This window comes from Artemia franciscana, chromosome 13 (genome assembly GCF_032884065.1).
Source record: "Artemia franciscana chromosome 13, ASM3288406v1, whole genome shotgun sequence".
Lineage (NCBI taxonomy): Eukaryota > Metazoa > Arthropoda > Branchiopoda > Anostraca > Artemiidae > Artemia > Artemia franciscana.
The window spans coordinates 753,975-779,176 of record NC_088875.1 but is presented as its reverse complement, the minus strand read 5'-3'; the positions used below and the strand labels follow the sequence as shown (position 1 = coordinate 779,176).

The 25,202-nt window shown below is 35.1% G+C and overlaps 1 protein-coding gene and 2 long non-coding RNA genes across 3 annotated transcripts in view; 1 reads left to right on the top strand and 2 right to left on the bottom strand.

Moving 5' to 3' along the window:
* Window positions 1–25,202, bottom strand: part of LOC136034358 (tRNA dimethylallyltransferase-like) — a 172,372-nt gene that overhangs the window by 45,364 nt on the left and 101,806 nt on the right. The window lies entirely within an intron of this gene.
* The window catches only part of LOC136034360 (uncharacterized), a 51,249-nt gene continuing 39,812 nt past the window's right edge, over window positions 13,766–25,202 (top strand). Inside the window, exon 1 of the long non-coding RNA XR_010619165.1 lies at window positions 13,766–13,924. This is a non-coding gene — a long non-coding RNA (uncharacterized LOC136034360). The remainder of the gene's footprint in view (window positions 13,925–25,202) is intronic.
* LOC136034361 (uncharacterized) overlaps window positions 17,078–25,202 on the bottom strand; it is a 28,411-nt gene continuing 20,286 nt past the window's right edge. The window contains exon 2 of the long non-coding RNA XR_010619166.1: window positions 17,078–17,393. This is a non-coding gene — a long non-coding RNA (uncharacterized LOC136034361). The remainder of the gene's footprint in view (window positions 17,394–25,202) is intronic.

Here is a 25,202-nt window from a genome sequence, read left to right as displayed (position 1 = left end):
TAAGAAATTCCTGAAATTGCAATGTCAACAACTAGTTTGACTAGTCATCTCTAGTCAACTAACTATATTCAACCGTTGAAAAGAAAAATCGATGTTGCCTGCGGATATAAAGGAGTATTGAATCATGTTCCAGCTTTTTTAACCGAAAGTAAGGAGCAACATTAAAACTTAAAACAAACAAAAATTATTCCTTATATGAAGGGCGCGGTCCTCTCCTCAACACCACGCTCTTTACGCTAAAGTTTCATATTGTTTTAAAAAGTAGAGTTGTGAGAAAAAGTCAAACTTTAGCGTAAAGAGTGGGGCGTTGAGGAGGGGACAGCCCCTTTCATACACGGAATAATTTCTGTTCGTCTGTTCGTTTAATTTATCACCGTACACGAACAATTAACACAAAATTTGCCCATTAATTTTACTCTTTTTTTGGCTAAATTGTTTTCTCAAAATTTTGACCGGGCGATTTTCAGAAAAAAGGGGCGGGGGAAGGGGCCTAGCCGCCATCCAATTTTTTTGGATACTTAAAAAGGCCATTAGAACTTTTAATTGTATTTACGAACGTTTTAATTAGTAATAAATATGAGTAGCTTACAAAACGAACTTCCATATTCACATATTTATATTACGTATATGAGGGGGTTCGCCCCCTCGTCAATACCTCGCTCTTTACACTGAAGTTAAAATTTTGTTCCAGTTCTTTAAGAATGACCCCTAAATCACAAAGGCCATTAAATTAGAAAATATAGCTGTTTTGAAATTACTAAAAATACTTTAGCGTAAAGAGCGAGGTATTGAGGAGGGGACGAACTCCCTCATATACGCAACAATTTCTGTTCGTTTTAAGTTTCAATGTTGCTCCTTACTTTCAGTTAAAAAACTAGTTTTTGTAATTTCTAATTGTTTTTTTTTTTAAATAATACTGGGAAATCCAGCACCCCCTTCATGGAAATTCTCTTCCCCCGTGAAAAATTCCTCTATGGAAAGATTCTCTCCCGTAACCCCACCCCCGACCCCCACTAGAAAAATTCCCCTGAAAACGTCTGTATACTCCCCAATAACCAATACTATATGTGAACAATGGGCAAAGTTCATGACCTTCAGCCCTTCCCCCAGGGACTGTGGGGGATTAAGTCATCCTCAAAGACATAGTTATTACATTTTTCGACTATGCGGAACAAAATGGCTACCTCAAAATTTTGATCCGGTGACTTTGGGAACAAAATGAGCGTGGGAGGTGGCCTAATTGCCCTCCAATATTTTTGATCACTTGAAAAGTGCACTAGAACTTTTAATTTCCGTTTGAATGAACCCTCTCGCGACGTTCTAGGACTACTGGGTCGATATGATTACCCCTCGGGAAAAAAACATCTTTCTCCATGCAAAAAAATACAAAATTTCACCTTTTTTAGATAGAAGCTTGAACCCTCCAAATAAAGTTTTCTAATACGCTGAAACTGATGGTGTGGTTTTCATTAACGTTTTATGACTTTTAGGGGGTATATCCCCCTTTTTTCGAAAATAAGGCAAATTTTCTCAGGCTCGTAGTTTTTGATAGGTAAGACTAAATTTGATGAAGCTTATATATTTAAAATCAGCATAAAAGTACAAAAAAAATTTTTTAGTTTCTGTTACTATTGAGCCGCGTCGCTCCTTACTTACAGTTCGTTACCACGAACTGTTTGATTCCTGAAATTGCAATGTCAACAACTAGCTTAATTAGTCATCTTTAGTATACTAATAAAGCTCGACCGTGGAAAAGAAAAACTCGCTAATGCCTGCGTATATAAAGTATTGAATAATGTTTCAGGCCGTCGGTTATCAAAACATCATATTTAAAAGAACGGAATTTCATGGAGTACCTGAAAACAAAAATTCTTGCAATTAGTTTTGAGGGACCACCAGTTCTTCATCCCTTGGAATAGATCTTGGGAGTGCTATTTGTCCCCCTACGTCTCTATGTGCCATACATGGAAAACTTCACGTTATACATGGTAAACTGCCACCTGTTATACACGATTTTTGAAAGTGGAGCAGTCCTCCATCAATACATTTCAGTGGTTGATATTTATTTTTGAAGAAATCGCCACAAGCTAACGAGTACCCTTTTTAAGTAACAGAAGAGATCGTGTTACAGCAAAGTGGCGTCTCGTGCCATTTTGTGCCACAAAATTCCAATGTTGGCCCAAAGATGGTCAAATACCATCGATAGCCAATCGATTTTTTCATGGTCCAAAACTCTAAACAGGAGGTTTTGAATCCCCTCATCTTCACGAACTACAGCAAAATTACATTAATCAAAATCAAAATTTTATGTATTGTTTATTTAGTAAAAGTAAATAATAGGACATTCAGCGAGGTAGTAAGTAACTCAACAAAATTTTTACTGTAAATATGCAACATACTGGAAAATATTTAAATGTAAAAGTAAGCCTAAAAAACTTCTAAAATGAGCCTTAACATAGAATTTTTCGAAAGCTGGCTTATTATACGCCTTTATTTTCAGGTTGAAAACCCTAAGTCAGGCCAGCCCTTTAGTTTAGGTTCTGAATTTGAAGCTTACATCAAAAATGGAGCAGGTGAAACCAAAAAAAAAAAAAAAACGAAAAAAAGAGAACGTTTCTGAGGAGGAGATTGTCTCGTTGCTTTTTATACGGGTCGATACGGGTCGATACGTTGCTTTTTATACGGTTGCTTTTTTTATACGTTGCTTTTAATTAAATAAAAAACAAGTTTTTTAACTGAAAGTAAGGAGCGACATTAAAACTTAAAACGAACAGAAATTACTCCGTATATGAAAGGGGCTCCTCCTTCTTCAACGCCCTGCTCTTTACGCTAAAGTTTGACTCTTTGCCACAATTCTACTTTTTAAAACAGTAAAAACTTTAGCGTAAAGAGCAGAAAGAGCAGTTGAAGAAGGAGCAGCCCCTTTCATATACGGGGTAATTTCTGTTCGTTTTAAGTTTTAATGTCACTCCTTACTTTCAGTTAAAAAACTTAATTTCTGAACGTTTTTTAGTTAATCCATGTTTTGATTTCGGCTCTCCGCAGATGAATAATTAAAGCGAAATTTGCATATTTATTTATTTGGCTAAATGGCTTTCCCATAGTTTTGATCGAATGATTTTGCAAAAAAAGGAGGGGAAGGAGGCCCAGTTGCTCTCCAATTTTTTGGGTACTTAAAAAGGCAACCAGAACTTTTAGTTTTTACGAACGTTTTCATTAGTAAAAGGTATACGTAACTTACAAATTAGCTTACGTAACAAACTTCTATGTTCGTATGTTTTTATTACGTATATGAGAAGGTTCGCCCACTCGTCAATACCTCGTTAATAACTCTTTGCATTAAAGCTTAAATTTTGTCCCCTGAATCACAAAGGCCGTAGAATAAATAGTTGAAATTACTAAAATCCTTTAGCGTAAAGAGTGAGGTATTAGGAAGAGGTGAACCGCTTATATGCGTAATATTTTCTGTTCGTTTTAAGATTTAATGCTACTCCTTACTTCCAGTTGAAAAAAACTTTGTCATATTCATTTTCTCATTGTTTTTTTTAATAATGCTAGAAAATGCTGCGCCCCCTTTATGGAAATCTTCCCCCATGAAAAATTCCTCCATGGAAATTTCTTCCACGTAGCCCCCTCTTCTCAACCCCCCTCCCAACCCAAAAATCCCCCTGAAAACGTCTCTACATTTCCCAATAACCATTAATATATGCAAACACTGGTCAAAATTTGCAACTTGCAGCCCCTCCCACGGGGACTGTGGGGGAGTAAGTCGTCCCCAAAGACATAGTTATAAAGTTTTTCAACTATGTTGAATAAAATGGCTATCTCCGAATTTTGATCCGACTACTTTGGGAAAAAAATGAGCGTGGGAGGGGGCCTAGGTGCCCTCCGATTTTCTTGTTCACTTAAAAAGGGCACTAGAACTTTTCATTTCCGTTAGAATGAGCCCTCTCGCAAAATTCTAGGACCTCTGGGTCGATACGATCACCCCTGGGGAAAAAAACAAAAACAAAAAATACAAAATTCCACATTTTTGTAGATAGGATCTTGGAACTTGTACAATAGGGTTTCTCTGATACGCTGAATCTGATGGTGTGATTTTCATTAAGATTCTATGACTTTTAGGGGGTGTTTCACCCTATTTTCTAAAATAGGGCAGATTTTCTCAGGCTCGTAACTTTTGATGGGTAAGACTAAACTTGATGAAACTTATATATTTAAAATCAGCATTAAAATGTGATTCTTTTGATGTAACTATTGGTATCAAATTCCGTTTTTTAGAGTTTTGGTTACTATTGAGCCGGGTCGCTCCTTACTACAGTTCGTTACCGCGAACTGTTTGATAATAAGAATCAAGATGTTATTGCAGCTGATTGCATCAAAAGTAGCCTACAAGAAACAAACAAACATGAACACCCAAAAAACGCAAAAGGTCTTAAGCGTGAATTGGAACTACTACTACTTCAACAACTACTGTTCTTTCTACTAACACCTCACTGTAGGACCAAGCAGTCTGGGACCAATACAGCTCTACACGCTCATTCTTCACCACAATCTATTAAAATATTCCCTCTTTACACCCTCCCAAGATATCCCAATTTCCTTTGAATCTTTTCTTACGACTTCTACCGTTCCCATTCGGGGAGGACCTGCATTTCGTTTGACCTTAGATGGTTGGCCGTAGAGAACAATCTTTGGCAATCTGTCATCCTTCATCCAAGGAAAGTGTCCTAGCCCTCTCAACCTTTCTCTCGTTGTAGCCCTGGAAAGGGTGTGGGTGTTTTAACACCATCGCGGTTCTCCACCACCGTATGTTTTCCGTCACCCATGAAATCTTACATCAGCAAGAGGATTGATTGGGTCAGAATAGACAGGTTAGGTTGGTCTATGTCTATGTCTATATCTATGTCTATTCTGACCTGCCTGAATTAAAAGGTGGCGGAAAACATATGATGGCGGAAAACTGCGGTGGCGTTAAAACACTGCTACGTTAGAAAGCGCCGTAGAACCCCATTCCCATTGAATGAGAAATGTTCACAAAAGTATAGTTAAAAAACAAAGGAATCGAAACACTTCATGAACACCGACTATGTGGACATTGTGTCACTGGTGTAGGACGGGATGAAAGTCAGGAAGACAGGGAGCTATCATAGATTTTGCCAATGACCAGGATTTAAATGTGAGCTGGTAAAAGATTACCCAAACACAGTTTTATTTCATTTTTTTTTATTTCCGACATCAGTGGGGAGATTAGAAGATACTCAAAAGAATTCTGTCTCTATTCATCGCACGATCACTAAATTGAACAAGATCCTAGTTTGCATATATTATTTTTATTGGTTTGAACCGACCACAGGACATATTAGATATCAAGTAGAATCAATTCGATAATCTAACGTAATTTACAAATTTCTGACCTTGGTAGCTACTATTCTACCTGGGTATTAAGTTTCAACATTCTTCTAGTCTATTATTTTTACAAGATAAAATTCCGAATTCTTGTATTACAAGTTCCTGAAGGACTATTATTGTCAACACTCTAACGAGTTTTACATCCCCTTTCGTGTACGCCAAGGGGCGGGACACTACTGATTTACAACGGAAGCATTGAGAAATGGGTATGCTTGTGGATTTGGGAGTAAAGACGGTAGAGAGGGAAGTAAAAAAGGGGTAGGTCCAGAAAAGTCACCCTGTGGCCTTTCTGTGTACCTTACAGCCTAACATATGGTTTAGGAATATGTCACCAATGCGACCTTGTGGAATAAAAGGTCATAAACCGGATTGGCTTATCATGAAAAATCAAAGAAGAATAAAATAAACGAATGAAAGGGAGAGAATAAAAAGTAGCAGTACCATATATAGAATTGCCACTGCAAGACCAAATCACGAAAGTAGAAAATATTACAATATAATGAGACACTGTAAATGACCACAAAGAAGCAACTTTCCCGTAGTTTGATCATGGAGTAGCAATTGTATGCATTGGTTAGGTCGTTCCTTTTTATTCTTTTTTGATTTTAGATATTTCCTTTTCTTTTTTAAGTTGTTCTGTTTGTTGTTTTCTTCTTTCTCAGCGCTAAGGACGCCTTGTTGTACACAGGTGATTATTTATGCCATTTTTTTCCTTTTTTCCTACTAGCCATTGACAAATCGTTTTTCAGGATTTTTCTTCTTTGACTGTACGACCTCGAAGATAAAAGATACGTCATATATGTATACGGCGGACAGTACGCTATCCCATGTATGTCTTTAGTTCATAATTACATAAAAAAAACTAGTTTTTTTTTAAACTGAAAGTAAGGAGCGACATTAAAACTTAAAACGAACAGAAATTACTCCGTATATGAAATGGGTTGTCCCCTCCGCAATCCCTCGCTCTTTACGCTAAAGCTTTTAATTGTTTTAAAAAGCAGAATTATGGCAAAGAGTCAAACTTTAGCGTAAAGAGCGAGGAATTGTGGAGGCGACAGCCCATTTCATATACGGAGTAATATCTGTTCGTTTTAAGTTTTAATGTCGCTCCTTACTTTCAGTTAAAAAAACTAGCTTTTTTATGTAATTTCTGAACGTTTTTGAATTAATGCATGTTCGATTTTGGCTCTCCACACATAAATTATTAAAATTAAATGAAATTGGCATATTAATTCCTTTTTTGGCTAAATGGCTTTCTCTTAGTTTTGATCAGACGATTTTGAGAAATAAGGGATGGGAAAGGAGGCCTAGTTGCCATGCAATTTTTTTCGGTTACATAAAAAGGCAACTATAAATTTTAATTTTTAACGAATTTTTTATTAGTAAAAAATATACGTAACTTAAGAATTAACTTAATTAACGTTAAGAACAAACTTTTATATTCTTTAATTTTTATTATGTATATGAGGGGTTTGTACCCTCGTTAATACCTCGTTCTTTACACTGAATCGTAAGTTTTGTCCCAATTCTTTAAGAATGACCCCTGAATCAGAAAGGCCGTAGAATAAATAGTTGAAATTACTAAAAATACTATAGCATAAAGAGCGAGGTATTTATCTCCTCCTACATACCTCACTCTTTATGCTAAAGTATTTTTAGAACCCCTCATATGCGTAATAATCTCTGTTCGTTTTAAGTTTCAATGCTACTCTTTACTTTCAACTGAACAAACTTTTCCATGTTTATTTTTTCATTGTTTTTTTCTTATAGTAATTTTAGAAAATTCTGCGCCCTTTTCATTGAATTTCTGTTCCCTCATGACTATTCCTCCAAGGAAAGATCCTCCCACATAGCCCCCTACATAGCCCCCACATAGCCACATAACCCCACCCCCAAAACCAAAAAAAATCCCCTGAAAACGACTGTACACTTGCCAATAACCATTATTATATGTAAACACTGGTCGAAGTTTGTAACTTGCAGCCCCTCCCCCAGGGACTGTAGGGGAGTAAGTCATTCCCAAAGACATAGTTATCATGGTTTTTGACTATGCGGAACAAAATGGCTATCTCAAAATTTTGATCAGTTGACTTTGGAGAAAAAATGAGCGTGGGAATTTTTTTTGTCACTTAAAAAGGGCACTAGAACTTTTCATTTCCGTTAGAATGAGCCCTCTTGCGACATTCTAGGACCACTTGATCGATACGATGACCACTGGGGAAAAAAAATAAAATAAAATAAAACACGCACCCGTGACTTGTCTTCTGGCAAAAAATACGAAATTCCATTTTTTTGTAGATAGGAGCTTGAAAATTTTGCTATAGGGTTCTCTGATACGCCAAATGCGATGGTGTGATTTTCGTTAAGATTCTTTTAGGGGGTGTTTTCCCCTATTTTCTAAAATAAGGCAAATTTTTCCAGGCTCGTAACTTTTGATGACAACGACTAAATTTGATGAAACTTATATATTTAAAATCAGCATGAAAATCTGATTCTTTTGATGTAATTTTAGCATCGAAATTGCGTTTTTTAGAGTTTCGTTTACTATTGAGCCGCGTCGCTCCTTACTATAGTTCGTTACCACGAACTGTTCGAACAGTAGACACAAAAATTCAAATAGTTAAGCATAGTATTAAAGTTAGTGTCGAGAAGTTTGGAGGACTGGCATTCGTATGAGAAATACGATAGGTGGAATTTAATTCTAATCGGGGGGAGGGGGAGAATGAAGATACAAAAAGTAAGCGAATTATATAAAACATACACGAAAGACTAGGAAAGTATTCTATATCTCTAGATTTTTTTAAGCGTGGCCGAAAGCCCCCCCCCCCTCTCCACACCACCTAAGCAAATGAGTTTTTTTTTAAAACAAGGCTTTGCTTTTTACGACAAATCCACAGAAAATTTCATCCAGAAAATTCGATAGAAGACTTAATCTGTTCCTTACATAAAATGGACTTCATAGAAAGCAATTCAAACAGAAATGACTTGTTTATTTTTAGGGGGGAGGGGAGCTGCAAACCTAGTTTTGAATACTTGTTTGAACTAGGAAAACACGTTCACCAGAAAAGTTCTTAAAAAGATATTTAGCACATTTTTACTCCCAAAGGGCACATACTTCGACATCGTACCTCCATATTTCGAGAACGAATACCATAGCTTTTACAAATTTGGTCCCACGTGACGCTCATTTTCAACATGACCTTACATTAAACAGGTTAGCACAATGGCAAAACATTATTATCACATTAGTAAATCATTATACAAGTAAAAATATGACGAATATTATTTTTATTACTCTGAATCGAATCAAGCAATCAAAACATTCCGAGAAACTCATTTTTATAAAGCATATATTTTATAATGTATTTCTATTTTCATTATACCATTATTATATTATGTATTATATCATAGCACATATACTTATATCATATTAAATATTGTACTGTATCAAATGTATTATTAGATATTATATAAAATTATATAACCTGTATTTTTAGAAAGAATATGCTAAAAAAAAAATTAAAGGCAGCAAGGTTGCAACTGTAATAACATGAGAAGTTGTTGACTAACGACAAAATATACAGAAAATAACGTAATATGATAATATAATATAATATACATAATAACATGATAAAATACTTAATATCCAGAAAATTCTGGAGGTGATAATATTAGTCATAATCTGATCATTGTAAACCTTTTCTTTTAATTTCCATTGCCTATTTTTAGCTATTTCAATGAATATACATCCCCCATCCTTAAAGAAGGCTGACCAAATTACTTTTATGGGAAAAGTAAAAAATCTCTAAGATCATGATGCAGTCAGTTCACACTATGTCTTAGTGCAGCATCCTTTTTTTGAAAAAAAAAATAAAATGAGGATTATGTTAAAATGAAAACAAAAATAAAATAGAAATAGCAAAAAATTAAATAAAAATAAACAAAAATAAACAGAGACAAAAAAGGTAAAACTAAAATTATCCCTAATAGTGCATTTATAATTTGGGGCATGCGTGCATTTGTATTAGGTCTCTTCTTCAAGCTGAGCACACCTCTAATCGAATTAAACCTTCAACCTGATAAATGATTTTTGATATTACAGTTCAAATTCAGTGGGTTTCGGTGGAAAGCTAATTCAGTGAGTGGGTGGCAGTAATAACTTTCTCACATTATACAAAGGATAAGGAGGAGGGGAAAGAATTCACCATAAAACCAGGCTATTTGTTACTTCCTAGGTAGTACAAAAACAGGCACTTAACATTTACCGTCATACTGACAATCATTAATAATTTGGAAGGCAGTTAAACATTGATGAAAAGCTTTATTTTCGAAAGTATACAACTTAAACTCCTTATTCTAATCCACGAGCACAGGTAAGCGCATCACAGACAAATTTTTCATTTGGAGATGTTCCGGGAGAATTATCTGGGGAATATTTTCCGCATCTTGCAACGATTCTATTTCGAAGATCCATTTATTTCGGGTACAGGGGAGGAGGGAGGGAGGAAAAGATATCTATATGAATACACTGATATATAACTAGAAAAATTCTCGAAATTTAAGCAGCAGTCAACTTTTTAATACTATAATAAAAAAAAAATACTCGAAGTATATTTTGTTTTCAGTAAAGCGCAAATGAAATTTTCGGTGGGGGGGATTGTGCTTTGTAAATTTCTATAGGGAAAATTTTCCTTGAAGAGGCAAATTTCTGGGGGGTCAATTTCCCAGGGGAAATGTTACCCTTGGGGAATTTGACAGAATTACTATACGAAATTATTTTTATTGTCTTACTTTCTCTTTGCCAAATTTTTCATGTGGAGATGTTCCGGGAGAATTATCTGGGGAATTTTTTTCGCGTGTTTTGACTTCCAGAAAATAATTTCCACGGAAGGGGACATTTCTGGAGTGATCGAAAAACCGATTAGAGATTAAAGTCTTATTCAAATGATAGAATGCTAAGGAGAAATTTCCAGGCTGAATTGTCCACAAGCAATTTTACAGGGAGGGTGGATTCTCAGCGAGGATGGAACTGTCTGGAGGGAGTTTGGCGGGGAGGGTGCACTTTACGGTGAATGAAATTTCCAAGGAGGAGTTTTCAGTGAGGGGGAGGGTTATATTTCATAGAGGGTGAGTCAGATTTACCGGCATTATCTCAAAACGAACAGAAATTATTCCATATATGAAGGGTTCCCCCTCCTCAATACTTTGCTCTTAACGCTAAAGTTTGACTTTTGTCCCAATTTTTTAAAAGCAGCTACTGAAACACGGGGGTGGGCGTTTAAATAGAATAAGAAGCCTTTTAAAAAGTGCTAACATCTTTAGCGTAAAGAGCAAAGCATTGAGAGGGGGGGCAACCCTTTATATACAGAATAAATCTGCCAAAATTAATATGCAAATTTTGTTTTAATTTTTCATGTACGGTAAGTAAAATTCGAACCTGCATTAGTTGAAAAACGTTCAGAAATTAAATATAAAAAAAAGTATTGTTGAAAAGTAATTTTTAATGTCACTCACTCCTTACTTTCAGTTAAAACAAAAAAACTTGTTTTTTTTTTTTTTTAATTTGTCAAAGATAAGTAAAAGATCTTTTCTAAATGATGACACAAGAAGTACACAATCCAGAAATGGTGCTTGGTTCCCTCCCAGCAAAACTGGTATTGAAGGGTTTCTGAGTACACTAATTACAAATTTAAGACTACTACTACAATATAAAATCCCAGATTCAATAAAAATTAAGCATATATTTGACAAACGATGTAAAAGTAACACCTTGTTCAGAATCAGTCATGCAAATAATTTAAATTTGCATCTATGGAGAGCCTTTGGTCACATTCATTTCTAACGCCACTCGCTCCCTACATATCAAAAATAACCATGATGTCCCTCTGTTAGCTCATGATCGTTCGAGGATGATTTAGGGAATGGTCCCAAACAAGGCCGTAGCCAGAGGATGGGGGGAGGTTAGAGAGTTACCCCCCCTCAAATGTTTGTTGGACTCATAAAAAACGAAAAAAATATAAATAATTCTGTATTCATTTTTCGGAGTCTTTTTACGATCCCCCCCCCGATAAAATTCGTTTGTAACCCCTCACCCTGGAAAAATCCTTCTATACCCCAACCCGAAAAAAAAAATCCTGGATATGGCCCTCGTCCCAAATGATAAACATTGAACACTGAAATTCCTGAAGATTGCAGTTTGACTAAACTAAATCAAAACACTTTAAGTACATTCAAATTATTCCAAAGTAATTTGCAACTACTTCTCACATGACTACTCGCACTACGACTGACGTTTCCTCAGTTAATTATTCCTTTTAAAATCATTTCTTTTACAACAACAGAAAATCAACTGGATAAATTTAACTTCAAATGAGTTACAGATCTAGTTTTTAACAAATCGTTATGACACTCTAGCCCTTCGTGGGGTTTGAGGGCCAGCAAGATCAAAACATATTTATATTAATATTTCAGGACTTAAAACATCTGTAACCTTATCTTCATATTTTTTTTATTTTTATTAAGGCCATTTCTTTTAAATGTATAGAAAAAACAATCAGCTAAACTGAAGCTTCAATATAAGATATCCATTTAGCCTTCGGTAATATGAAAATGGACCTCTAGTATTTTCAGGGGGCTATCAGGCGGTGGCACTATTATCATCTTCGGTTCATGGAGAAAACTTGTCTTTTTATTTATTTATTTTCTAATTATGTATAAATTAAAGCCAAGCACGTAATAAAACTTTAAATACAGTTCCAATATTATTATTATTTTAAATGATTCCATATTTTTGTTAAAATATGTGTTGCATAATACAACATAATCACTAGAAGAGGGGCCTATTTTGATAACCACTTTGAAAGAGGAATTCCCCTTTTTCAAACACCAGACCTGGACTTCCGCAAAAAAAATGCAACACTGCTAATTTCACAAACATTTTCAATTATTTATGTCTCAAGAAATTTCGCCATAATTGCCATGGTTTCGGTGTAATAACTTAAAGCATGTCTGAATATGTATATTTTTAGGTAGCTATGATCTTTTAAAATCCAGCCGCTTATTTTTTCAACCAGAGAATTGCTCGATTTTTTCTGTTGCTAGGCGATTATTAACTGTCTGGAGAACAAGTTCTTTTTACTACAATGTAAGACAATTTGATTGAGACAAACATGATGAGGTAATAACTTCAAAACATTGTTAAACATTGTCACTTAAACCAGACAATTAATTATGCAACAGCTCTTAAATGACCCAAGATTTATTCAAACAAAATGGAGTAATTATCGAAAACTTGTAGTAATCGTCACTAGGAAGGAAGACTACAACGAAATAATAAATCTTTAAATAATTAGATAGCCCAAAAGGTCATAGAAGAGGCCCTTAATGAAGAGGAGGAATTATATTATTTAATTTAAATTTCTGCGGTAACTTCACAGCAAATTATTACAAAACAGGTGAATTCGCTTAGAAGGATGAGCCATAGAGAAAACGGTACAAAGAAAAATTTTTCCCGGAGGGGGGAAGGAGGGAGGTTTGAAATATGGTTAGGTACTTACGTATTATAGTGACCACGCTCAAGAAGTGAAGTTAGGTTAATCATAAATGAAACAAACAGGAATTATGGAAAGCAGGCCGCCCAGAACGCATTATATTAAATACCTAATCACCTCTATATATTAAATATTTAATTAATATACAACTGCATACTAGTTTATCTCACTCAGCTATTTATCTCCGAGTGCACACAGAGAAACCGGTTTTACAACAGATCAAGAACAACAATGTGTTCGCTATAATGCGTACGTACCTAGAGTTATACTTAAATTTTTTTAGAACATATTGCAGAACTTTGTAACTTTTCAGATTACTTACGTATTATACCAAAAACGCTCGAGAACTTTTCTCTCTTAGATGTGAGAAAAACCGGTTTTTTCGGTCTGTATTCAGGGACAATTAGCTTAGGTTCAGTGCAAATACCCTGATGTAGGTATATTTTAATTAAATATTTAATATATAGAGTTGGTATTATGGCTAGGTTAGGTAGGCCTATTTAATACAATGCGTTCTGGTTGGTCTGCTTTCCATAATTCTTTGTCCCAGTTTCCATAATTTAGTTTCTAAAATAATATATTTTCATCATATTTTGATATATTTCATTATGATTAACCTGACTTCACTTCTTGATCGTGTTTGTTATAATACGTTAGTACCTTCTACAGTGTGTTGGACTTCCGGGAGAAACGGAAGGGGGGTCCAAAACGGAAGGGGGGTCCAACGGAAGGGGGTTAAATATAACACTTATTTGTATTTGGTATTTATCCCAGTTGCTGTCTTATTGTTTTTTTGTAGGATCACGGGGTCACCCACTATCAAATATCGTTAAACACCAGATGCCGCCCGCCACAAGCGCCAAGAGTGAGTAATATATGGCACAAGGTATGCAGTACGAGATGAAGAGACACACGGTGTAAGGGAAGTGTGCTACACGTGACGGAACAAATGGCACTCCGAGGTGAGCACCAGGCGGTAGACATAATATATATAAATAAATATTTACTATAGATCTATTTACACCAAACGTCCGTTTTTGGGCTAGGCTAAAAAAAACTTAAAAATTTTACTTTAATCCTTAAAAGTTGACATTTTCCTCAAGGGTCAAGCAAGAAACCCACTCTCCCCCCCTTGATAAAAACAACCCCTGCTTACCTCTCTTGTCCTTCTATTTAACTTAATTCTATCTTATTACAAACCAACCTTGGCTCTGGTTACACTATGTACCCCCTATGCCATAGGTCAACATTCCATGCTTTAAAGGGCGATCAGAAGAGTTTTGAACGAGAAACTTGTGTTCGGTTTCATTTCTAATGAATTTTTTTTTAATATATTAAAATTTAGGCATATATATAATTCAACTAAACCTACACGATGGCGCATTTGGAATTCATTTAACATTTTTCTCAGATAGTATAAGTTAAACAGTGGTTTAGGAATGTTTTTTTCTCTTTTATTTGAGCACTTTAAAGCTATTCCAAGAATGATCCCAAAAATAGATGGAAAATTTATTCTGTGAAGAAACAGTACTAAAAGGATAATTTTTGCGGTCTTATCCCCTCTTAGGATAATAATGGACCGCAAGTCCCATTCACTGTAAAGCTAAAATGCCGTTTCTGGTATTCGTTCTACTTCTTCATGATTTCGTTATTTCTGCGATTGTCTTCACGGTTTATTTTAATTTTTTGTTCCTTTTTTTTATCATATAATTTAATTTAATCGAATTTCAATATTTACGAAACATGGTACCAAATTGCATAAATATATCCTGACAGAAAAGCGCCAGATAAGGATGCTTAGATTGTTTTAGCTCCGTTTAGTGGCTATTTATAGGTACTATCACCTGGCAAAATCAGATTTTAGCACAAAGGATAAAAATGATGGTAAAACATCTTCCTCAAATTTTACTATGTAATATTTTAAAATCAACGATTTTTTCCCCAAAATCTCCTTTTTCGGCTCGTGCGCTGAGACACCAGAATTCTTATGAATAGAAAAATTTAAGCTATACCTTTTACTCCCTCCCTGTCTCATCATTGTCTTTTCGGTCAGAAAACAAATCGGAAAACATCGACATTAATTAAAAAAATGTAAAAATATAATAAATAAAATAATAAAATATAGTGTCGTCAATATAAATCACCGTCTAAAGTGTTATACTCTAGACTAAATATGGTAATTTGAGGTTTTTCCACAATACACTAACCAGAGTATCAATTGGCACAATATATTATAGTACTATTCATTGGGAAGTTGTATTTAATTACTTTTTTTGTCATTATTCACATGCAATAAATAAGGAAGATTTTCATATTCTTAAAATGAAAATATCTCAAACGATAGAAGTAATAAATCGTAATCTTAAAAAAAAGAACCAAAAACTCAATAGCCAAATTTTCATTTTACCTGCTATTGTTTTCCAGCATTCAATTATTTTCATGACAACGGAGAGTACTCTTGCCTTTTGATTTATTAAATTTGCAAAACATAGGTTTTTTAAACGCACTATGATTATGCAATAAGTCTGTTTAGTATGCTATAACTTAAGTGCAAAGAGCAGGGTGGAGGGGGTGGGGTAGGGGTGTCGCGGAAACCACCATATACAGCATAATTTCTTCTTTTTGAGCTTTGAAGTAACTCTTTATGTTCATTTTTTTCTAGTTGTTGCTTATATTGTATCCCCCATAAGTATATTGCCTGTGAACTGCTATATGTGATTGCCTATATTGAATTTATTGCTTGTATAATAATTGTTCTTTTTTCTTATCCCCCTTGTATCCCTGGCCATGGAGCCTTTCGAGGGGAATTATGTGTATTGTAATTCGATTTTGAATTGTATTTTGTATTGTCTTCTATTTAATATTGATAAACTTCTCTCTCTCATTCAAAAAGACTTATTTAATTACCTTCAATTCGTTTTTAATGTCCAATTCAGGACTATCCTTGATATTAAAGAGGCTGTCATCTCCTTAACCTTCTTACAATTACGCTACATTTTAATGTTGTACAGATATACTTGAAAAAAAAAAAAAAAAAAAAAAAAAAAAAAAAAAAAAAAAAAAAAAAAAAAAAAAAAAAAAAAAAAACATAATCCGGGATGATAATAAACCTTGAAAAAAAACCTATGAATATTTTTGTGGCAAGGGAGGTCTGAAATGCCAAACATTATAAATTCAGACTGGACCGAAATGAAAAGTTCACCATTGGAACTGTCACGGTTGAAAACCCTACACACGACAATCACCCCCCTCCCTGGAATAACAACAACAAAAAATCTCTTTTTGGCATGGGAAGCACTGAAATCTCTCCTTTTTTTTCAAAAGTGATCATTTTCAGACTTCTGGCCATAGAATTTAAGAAAGGACGCATTTGAAAGGAAATTTCCATATTTAGTGTGTGTTTTTTTTTAAAGTAACCCCATGCAATAAAGATATTTTCCTTGTTGTTCAAGGTAGGGGGCTGTAATTCTTCCGTTGAAGGTTTTTGACCACGATGATTCCAATGATATGCTTTCCATTTCGATCCAACGCCAAAAACGAGGGGTTTCAGGCTCTTTCAAAGTCCCGTAAATTTGCTTTTGCGTTAAAATTTTACAGCCAAGAATCAGTCGAAATAATATTTGCCATTTTGAATCAGTAATTACGTGTTATAGCGACTACACTCAAGAAGTGAAGTTAGGTTAATCATAATGAAATATACTAAAATATGATGAAAATATAATACTATAGTGATAAAATTATGGAAACTACAATAGAGAATTATGGAATGCAGGGCGCCCAGAACACATTATATTAAATACCTAACCTTCTCTATATGTTAAATATCTCGTTAAAATACGCCTGAACAGTACTTTATCTCGCTCAGGCTAAGCTGATTATTTCCGAGTGGACACAGAAAACCAACTTAATTACGGATTAGGAACAAAGTGGGGTTGCTATAGCATGCAAGTACCTATGAATCAGCTACAATTGACTAATTTTCCCACTAGGCAGTTTTTAACACATTTTTTAAATTCCCGGTTACTATAAACCGGGGCGGTTCACTTCTTAATAGTTAAAGCTACCACTACAATCGTTAACAAACGATAGCAATAAGCTATGTTGAGCACAAGGGCTGTATGGCATTAACAGTTGGTTTTATTGTATACAGTCAATAATAACAGTTCATTTGAATGCACGGGCAAATTCGTTTTCATCAGGCCATATTGCCCCTAAAAGGAAAGGCCATGTAAATAGCTTTTGAATATTTTTAAATCGATCGACTATGCTTCAGAATTTTTTGCTCAATAGCATTTTGGCCCTACCCGGACCAAATCATTGTTTTAACGCACAAGAGGGCAGGGGTCGGCACATGGCTGCGGCAAAATCTATTTTGCTGCTTGACAACGGCATTATGAATGTAAGCCAACCACTGGTTCGACAAGATTACCCCTGAAAAAAAAAAAAAAAAAAAAAAAAAAAAAAAAAAAAAACAGAACACAGACACAAATCTCTTAATAAATAAACAAAACCATCTTTCAAGGGGGAAAATTCACAGTTTCCAAGTTCATATTCCTCCCTTTTTGGGGGTAAGTATTCTCTCTCTAAAATTAAGCATATTTTCTTGTGTGAATACTACGAACTGTAACTTTAAATTTAATGGGTAATACATATCTGGAATCCACATTAGACTTAGATTTTTTTTTTTATATGCTGTATATATTGTTATCAAACAATTTTGAGGTTTTTCCGGAGAAGCCTACTTTAGAGTTGAAATAAAGCTGCTGCTTCTTACCGCTCAGTACCATGAAAGGCGCGATATTTTGTTTCACTATTATCAACGCACAGTAGACACAGACAAAATTGTCACATGCAGTAGACAGAGTAGTACCGATAATAGTCGCAATCCAGAACAGACAAACCCCTTCCAAAAGAAAAAGAAGAATAAATAGTGGAAAATCTTTAACTCGTTTCAAAAATGAACTAAATAGTAGAAAAGATTTTTTTTCTACAGAGCTGTGAACATAAATGATAAAGAGAGGCAGAAACCCCACGAGGCTTTACGTAAGACAGACATCAAATTAATCCAAATTATAGATGTATAAATGGAAAAAAAAGGAAAACGAGGTAAAAAGATCAAGCTATGCACAGCCCAATCCGTTTTATGCCCCTCGTTTTCACTTATATTCATAGATGACGAGAAAAAAAAAATTATTTCCAACTTTTTAGTTCATTTTGAAAACGAGTCGATTTTTTAAAATAAATTTATTATTTTCGACTTGTTTGTCTTTTTTAAGACTAAAAACTCTCTAGTCTTCTAGTCGGCTTGGTGCTGCAGTGAGTTATTAGTAGTAGTAGTAGTAGTATCAAGTCTTGTATAATAGTGCTCGTTTTATACTTTTTCCTGTGCCCAATTAGAAGTCCATTACCAGCCTGATACTTCACCCAAAATCTAATAGCAAAACACGTCTAGTCATGCGTTTTGAAATTCCTCTTACTTATGTTCAAGGTCCGCACCCTTCTGGGGTTTCCAATTTCAGTCCTCAGACTATTTATGAATAATTTGAAGGGGGCTGGGAGGGGGAGTATACAAGAGAAGGGAATTTTATGCTGTACTATTGCACTGTCATCGTAAAAACGTATACTGACTAAATTTGGAAGTAATTGAACATCCGGAATTGGTCGAAAATTTCTCACAAATTCCAAAAATTTATGTAACAAGGTACAAACAAGACGTACGACTTCAGGAATAAGAGTTTTAAAAAAAGCGTGGTAGTAGGCACACGCATAGATTATTTTTTAGAGGAGAAGGGGGATTTTTTTTCACTAAAAAGTGCCAAGAAACTCGAGAGAACTTAGGATTTTTTTGGGAGGGGGGCCACCCCACCCCCAACATACGCCTATGTCTGCTAAATTGCTCTTATTCAAAGATATTCTCCGTTCTATTGAATGTCACAATTTATAATTTTAAGTTATAACTATGCTACTAAAAGCCATACCTTGCTATCCCTTTGGTAATAAGAACATGTCCATTTAACATGATAGATAATATAAGGAGAGTTATACAAAAATACAGCAGTTCTAAGCCAAAAGTATACAATTTTTATGAAAGGGAGTCTATTCGGAACAATCACGGAGTCAGAGAGGGGGAGGCATGAAGCCTTCTGAGAATTTTGATGATAAATTTTTTATTGAAAGATTGTAAAAAAAGGTAAAGGTAAAGGATACGGCATTAGACTTTACAGTCCGTACCGGCGGTGCTGATCTCCGTTTCTTGGCCCTTCAGCCAGGAAGTACAATGGGGGGTTGGGGGCCAGCCATCCTGTGCTTTCACACACCCTTCCTGTTTACCTTCCCCAGAGTTCTCCAGGTACCCATTTAGAGCTGGGTCGACTCTGGCTAAGCTTACAGAGTCACGCCACTGACCCCCGTCCCAAACTGAAGAATTGGGTACACTGGGATTCGAACCCGCGTCCTCTCAGACAAAATCACGCAAAATCAGTTCCTGATTCGCGGATCTGCCATCGCTAAGCTATAGAACGAACATATTAACCTTGAAATTAATTCGTTCTTAATTTGGCTGCCCCTAAGGGGACGGCCATGATGTACGTGAGTTAACATCACTATAGGCTCAAACCTATTCCCAAAACGAGTCGTCAGCTAGAAACATGAGTAGAACTGACGGACTTAAATACTCATCACCTAGTCTTCCTGGTTTCCGAGTGTCTCCTTTTTTTCATCAAGTGATTAAAGAGCGCCAAAGTCTTGTAAATTTACCTGACTCAATTATGTCTCGCCAAATCCTCGTTGCCAACACAAAAGAGGCTCCAGACAACTCTCTAGAAATAACCCTTTCTCCTGTTCTAAGCTAGGTCTTTATTGAACGTCCAAACATCATTAGATATACATAATCAAAGGGGTTACGCACTAGGTTGGCCGTTTTATGTACACCAATATGTAAAGGCAGAACAGGAGCACGGATGAACCACAGGAGCCGTGGTTAGAGGACAGGTGAGCCAAATATTACTTTTAAATTATGTGGCGGTGATAATGGTCTCTTCAAAGCACATCTCAAATCACATCAAGGTTACTGTCTGGACTTCTCTCTCCCGCACGCCTAGACTACACGCATTGTATCGTACCAAATATACTGAAAAAAAGGGATTAGGCACTAGGCTCAGCCGTTCCATGAACCATGAAGGTATAAAAATAAAATGGATGATGCCAAGAGTACAAAGGTGGAACGGATGAAAGGCGAAGGGGGGAAGGCACGGATGAGGCTCAGGAGGCAACATCAGGTTACAGGTAGCGAAGTGATAACGTTAAAACAACGTTTGATATGGCGATAGGAATTTCCCTTTCCTGAGCTTTCTCTTGTTGTCCTATCGTTTTTTTTTCAAAGCTACAAGATAAAAACGTAGACACACTGAACAATCTGATTACTCAAAGTAGACAATGCATAGACATTAAGTACTTGAAAAGTAGCTTTGTCTTGTCTATACATCCATTTGGAACCAAATCCCTGATGGTGCCATTCCATTAGATCCATCTATCAATTCCTTTATTGGAGGGGTTCAGCGGCTATCAACAAGCTTAGCAACGCATACAACGAAAAAAAACTAAGTTGCGTACAAACCGCTTAATGCAAAACACGGTGAGCTTATTCTTCATACAAGTCATATGTCACAATGAATGAAAAAATGAATTTACTTCAACTCAATACAATCTTACATTACAACAAAATAATATACCCCCAACTGACAGATGAGGTTGTAATTGTTGGGTATAATAATCATAAGAATTAGCCTTTCAATACAAAAATAAATCAATTCAAAATCATAAAATTAGAAATTAAAAGAATGGGCAAGTAAAGACATCGTGGGAAGCAGTGAATGGAAAGCAACCCTGATATGGGCAAACAAACAAAAAACAATAAAAACGAATAAAGAACTATGCTTAGGTTCCGTCTTCAAAGCTCCATAAATAATTGACATGAACTAGATGGGTTTCTTTCTGGAACACCATCTGTTGAATATCTTGTCAACCTGGTGGACATCTTCTCGTCAAATAACTATCTTCACTATTCTATGCAAACTATTGGATTTTTTTTTTTTAATTTATTTATGTATTTTTTGATCAATTAAAGCAAATTTTCACCCAACTTCAAATCAGTTTGGGTTTTGAAATGTGCTGGCCGCTCGGATGCTCTTACGGTTACGGCTAATGTCCTGATTGATGCAGATAGTGGTGGCGACAGCTTGGTAATGACAGGACCCGATGTTCACAGGACAATTTATTCCCTAATACATACCACAATGTTCTCTTTGCAGCAAAAGTAGGGTGAATAGCTATGCAGTTGTTGTACTACAACGTTCCTTAAAATTATAAGGTTGAAATTCTAGTTGAAAGTATTCCTGAGTGAGTGAGAGAGGAGAGAGAGAGAGAGAGAGAGAGAGAGAGAGAGAGAGAGAGAGAGAGAGAGAGAGAGAGAGAGAGAGAGTATAGAAAAAGGGGAAAAGGCCCATTTGTTCCTTTTCTATCCACGATTATGTTTTTTATCCAATCAACTTTCCTCATTTTCAGGTTCTAAATTTCTATCTGAACTGTTTTTCTTCTCTCATTTTCTTTAATTTATTTTATTTAATGCAAATGTTTATACTTCAACAAGTTGAAAAGGCAGTTTCAAAAAGTATCAACAAGTCAACACGGGCGTGGAAATCCAACATGTTTGTTTCACAGCAAATGAAAAAGTTAAACTATAAAGCAAATCTAACGAAAAGTTGAATTTTCAATATTTTATTTATAAATATTACAAACAAATTTTGTTGGCCTTCAAGCATTTTTTTACAGTGAATATGCTCGATTAAGAAAAAAACAGAAACAAAAAAGAAATAACATAATAATTATTAGTATCAAAGCACGGACAGGTGCAAACGCTTATGTCCTTTGAATGAAAATGTGCTTGATATATATATATATATATATATATATATATATATATATATATATATATATATATATATATATATATATTATATTATTAGTATATATATTATATATATATATATTAGAATGTTCACAAACCTTTATTAGTTCACCTAAAAGCGCACATAATTTCATTGTCGTATTTTTGAAATCAGCCAGACACCCCTCCTCCAAATATTTTACTGAATATATAAAATTATATGCTGAAACCAAGAAAGAATGCAGGAATTTTTCCAGGGACTTAATTAAAAAACATACGAATTATAACAGAAATATTGACAAACACTGAACAATCACATAATTCTTGACATTTTGTATAGATTTCCAGAGACCCCCTCCCCCCGCTCCAAACGTATATACCTGGATGACAAACCGGAATCAGAATGAAAATTGACAAATTTTTGCTTTGACTTGATACCTTAAAGTGGTATTTATCTATGAGCTAAGAAAAATGATATAGCCTATTATTTAACTAAAGGTAGGCTGCATAATTTGTTTTTTGCTGCATACTTTAATTTCACAGTTTGTACTTTTTGTCGGAAGGAAGTTGCAAACTGTTTAAATTTAGAAGTGATAAATTAAAAATGACAGTTTTTAATTGTACTGATATGACTTGGCTTATCTAACAAGTCTCGCAATTTCACCAAGATCAATCAGTAATTTTGATGTTTGACAAATGATATTTACGAATTGGCACTCAGTCAACCCTGACATATGTCTACTAGGCCCTTTTATTACTCTTTATTCTTCGAGTACCAACTTAAATTTATATTTTTCTAAAACCAATGGAATGCAGTTGCTTATATCTGCTTATTCAGGTTCCATAATTGAAATCTTAAGATTGCAGAGGGGGAGCTTCTGATTTAAAGTTACCCCTTGGAGGGTGTATTGTTAACACGGCTCTAAAATATTTAATCAATTCAGGTGAGTAGATATTTGAAGTCTTAATTTCCTAGACACCCCAGAAGGGGTAATTTTGAGATTAAAGAACAATGACATGAAATGTCTTGATTTTGATCACTTTTGGTATGCAACAGTAGAATGGAAAAATCCAAACTTAAAATTATATCCGTTAACTAAACATTGAATAAAGGGGACACGTATATGAATTTCAAATAAGTCAGTTATTTTCAAACGCGATAAGAACGATGTTTCGTTGACCCCTTCAGAAGCCTAGTCGATTAATGCCAATAAAACATTGGCAACAAGATATACTTGTCATTTTGTTGCCAATTAAATAAAAAAAAAACAAGTTTTTTTTTAAATGAAAGTAAGGAGCGACATTAAAACTTAAAACAAACATAAATTACTCCGTATATGAAAGGGGCTTTCCCTCCTCAACGCCTCGCTCTTTAAGCTTAAGTTTGACTCTTTCTCTTAACTCTACTTCTTAAAACAGTAAAAAACTTTAGCGTATCGAGCGGGGCGTTGAGGAGGAAAAGCCCCTTTCATATACGGAGTAATTTCTGTTCGTTTTAAGTTTTAATGTCGCTCCTTACTTTCATTTAAAAAACTTTTTTTAATTTAATTTCTGGACATTTTTTAATTAATACATGTTTTGATCTTGGCTCTCCGCACATAAATAATTAAAACGAAATTGGCATATAAATTTTTTTGGCTAAATGGCTTTCTCATAGTTTTAATCGGAAGATTTTGAGAAAAAAGGAGCGAGGGGGGAAGCCTAGTTGCTCTTCAATTTTTTGATTACTTAAAAAGGCAACTAGAACTTTTAATTTTTTACGAACATTTTCATTAGTAAAAGATATACGTAATTTACGAATTAACTTACGTAACGAACTTCTATATTCGTATGTTTTTATTGCGTATGTGAGGGGGTTCACCCCACGTCGATACCTCGCTCTTTACACTAAAGCTTAAATTCTGTCCCAATTCCATAAGAATGACCATTGAATCACAAAGGCCGTAGAATAAATAGTTGAAATTACTAAAAATACTTTAGCGTAAAGAGCGAGGTATTACGAGGAGGTAAACCCCTCATATGCGTAATAATTTCTGCTTGTTTTAAGTTTTAATGCTGCTCCTCACTTTCAGTAGAAAAAAACTTTTCATATTTGTTTTTTCAATGTTTTTTTTTAATAATGCTAGAAAATCCTGCGTCCCCTTCATTGAAAGTCTCTTCCCCCATGAGAAGAAGTTTTTCCATAGAAAGATTCTCCAACGTAACCCCCCCCCCCCCCCCAACCTCAACTCTTCATCCCAAACCGAAAAAAAATCCCCCCGAAAACGTCCGTACACTTCCCAGTAACCATTACTATATGTAAACACAGGTCAAAATTTGTAACTTGTAACCCCTCCCACTGGGACTGCGGGGGAGTAAGTCGTCCCAAAAGACATCGTTATTAGGTTTTTCGACTATGATGAATAAAGTGGCTATCTCAGAATTTTGATCCGGTGACTTTGGGGAAAAGATGAGCGTCGTAGGGGGACTAGGTGCCCTCCAATTTTTTGGTCACTTAAAAAGGGCACTAAAACTTTTAATTTCCGTTAGAATGAGCCTTCTCGCGACATTCTAGGACCACTGGGTCAATACGATCACCCCTGAAAAAAAACACCAAAGAAACACGCATCCGTGATCTGTATTCTGGCAAAAAATGCGGAATTCCACATTTTTATAGATAAGAGCTTGAAACTTCTTCAGTAAGGTTCTCTGATACGTTGAATCTGATGGTGTGATTTTCGTTAAATTGTAAGGTGTTTCCCCCTATTTTCGAAAATGAGGCAAATTTTCTCAGGCTCGTATTTTTTGACGGGTTATATATTTAATTATTTAATTTAATTTAACTTATATTTTTATATATTTAATTTAACTTATATATTTAAAACCAGCATTAAAATGCGGTTCTTTTGATGTAACTATTGGTATCAACATTCCATTTTTTAGAGTTTCGGTTACTATTGAGCCGGGTCGCTCCTTACTACAGTTCGTTACCACGAACTGTTTGATTTCGCAGTCCGTTCAGTGACTGATACTGAAATATCAATGAATGAAATATGAAATATATATTTATTAAAAAAATAAAGCAAACCGTATTCGCCATTCGGCTGATACTAGATATGCTTCATACTTAAACAGGACTTTCCTAAATCAATTCCAGACCCCCACCCCCATAAAAAAAACAAAAAAACAAACAAACAAGAGGCAAGAGTTCATATGGCACTTGTGACGAGGTCAGAATCTAAAATTAGACTCGATACTATTGATAATTTGTGCAGGTCCCTAACACGCCTACCAATTTTCATCGTCCTAGCACGTCC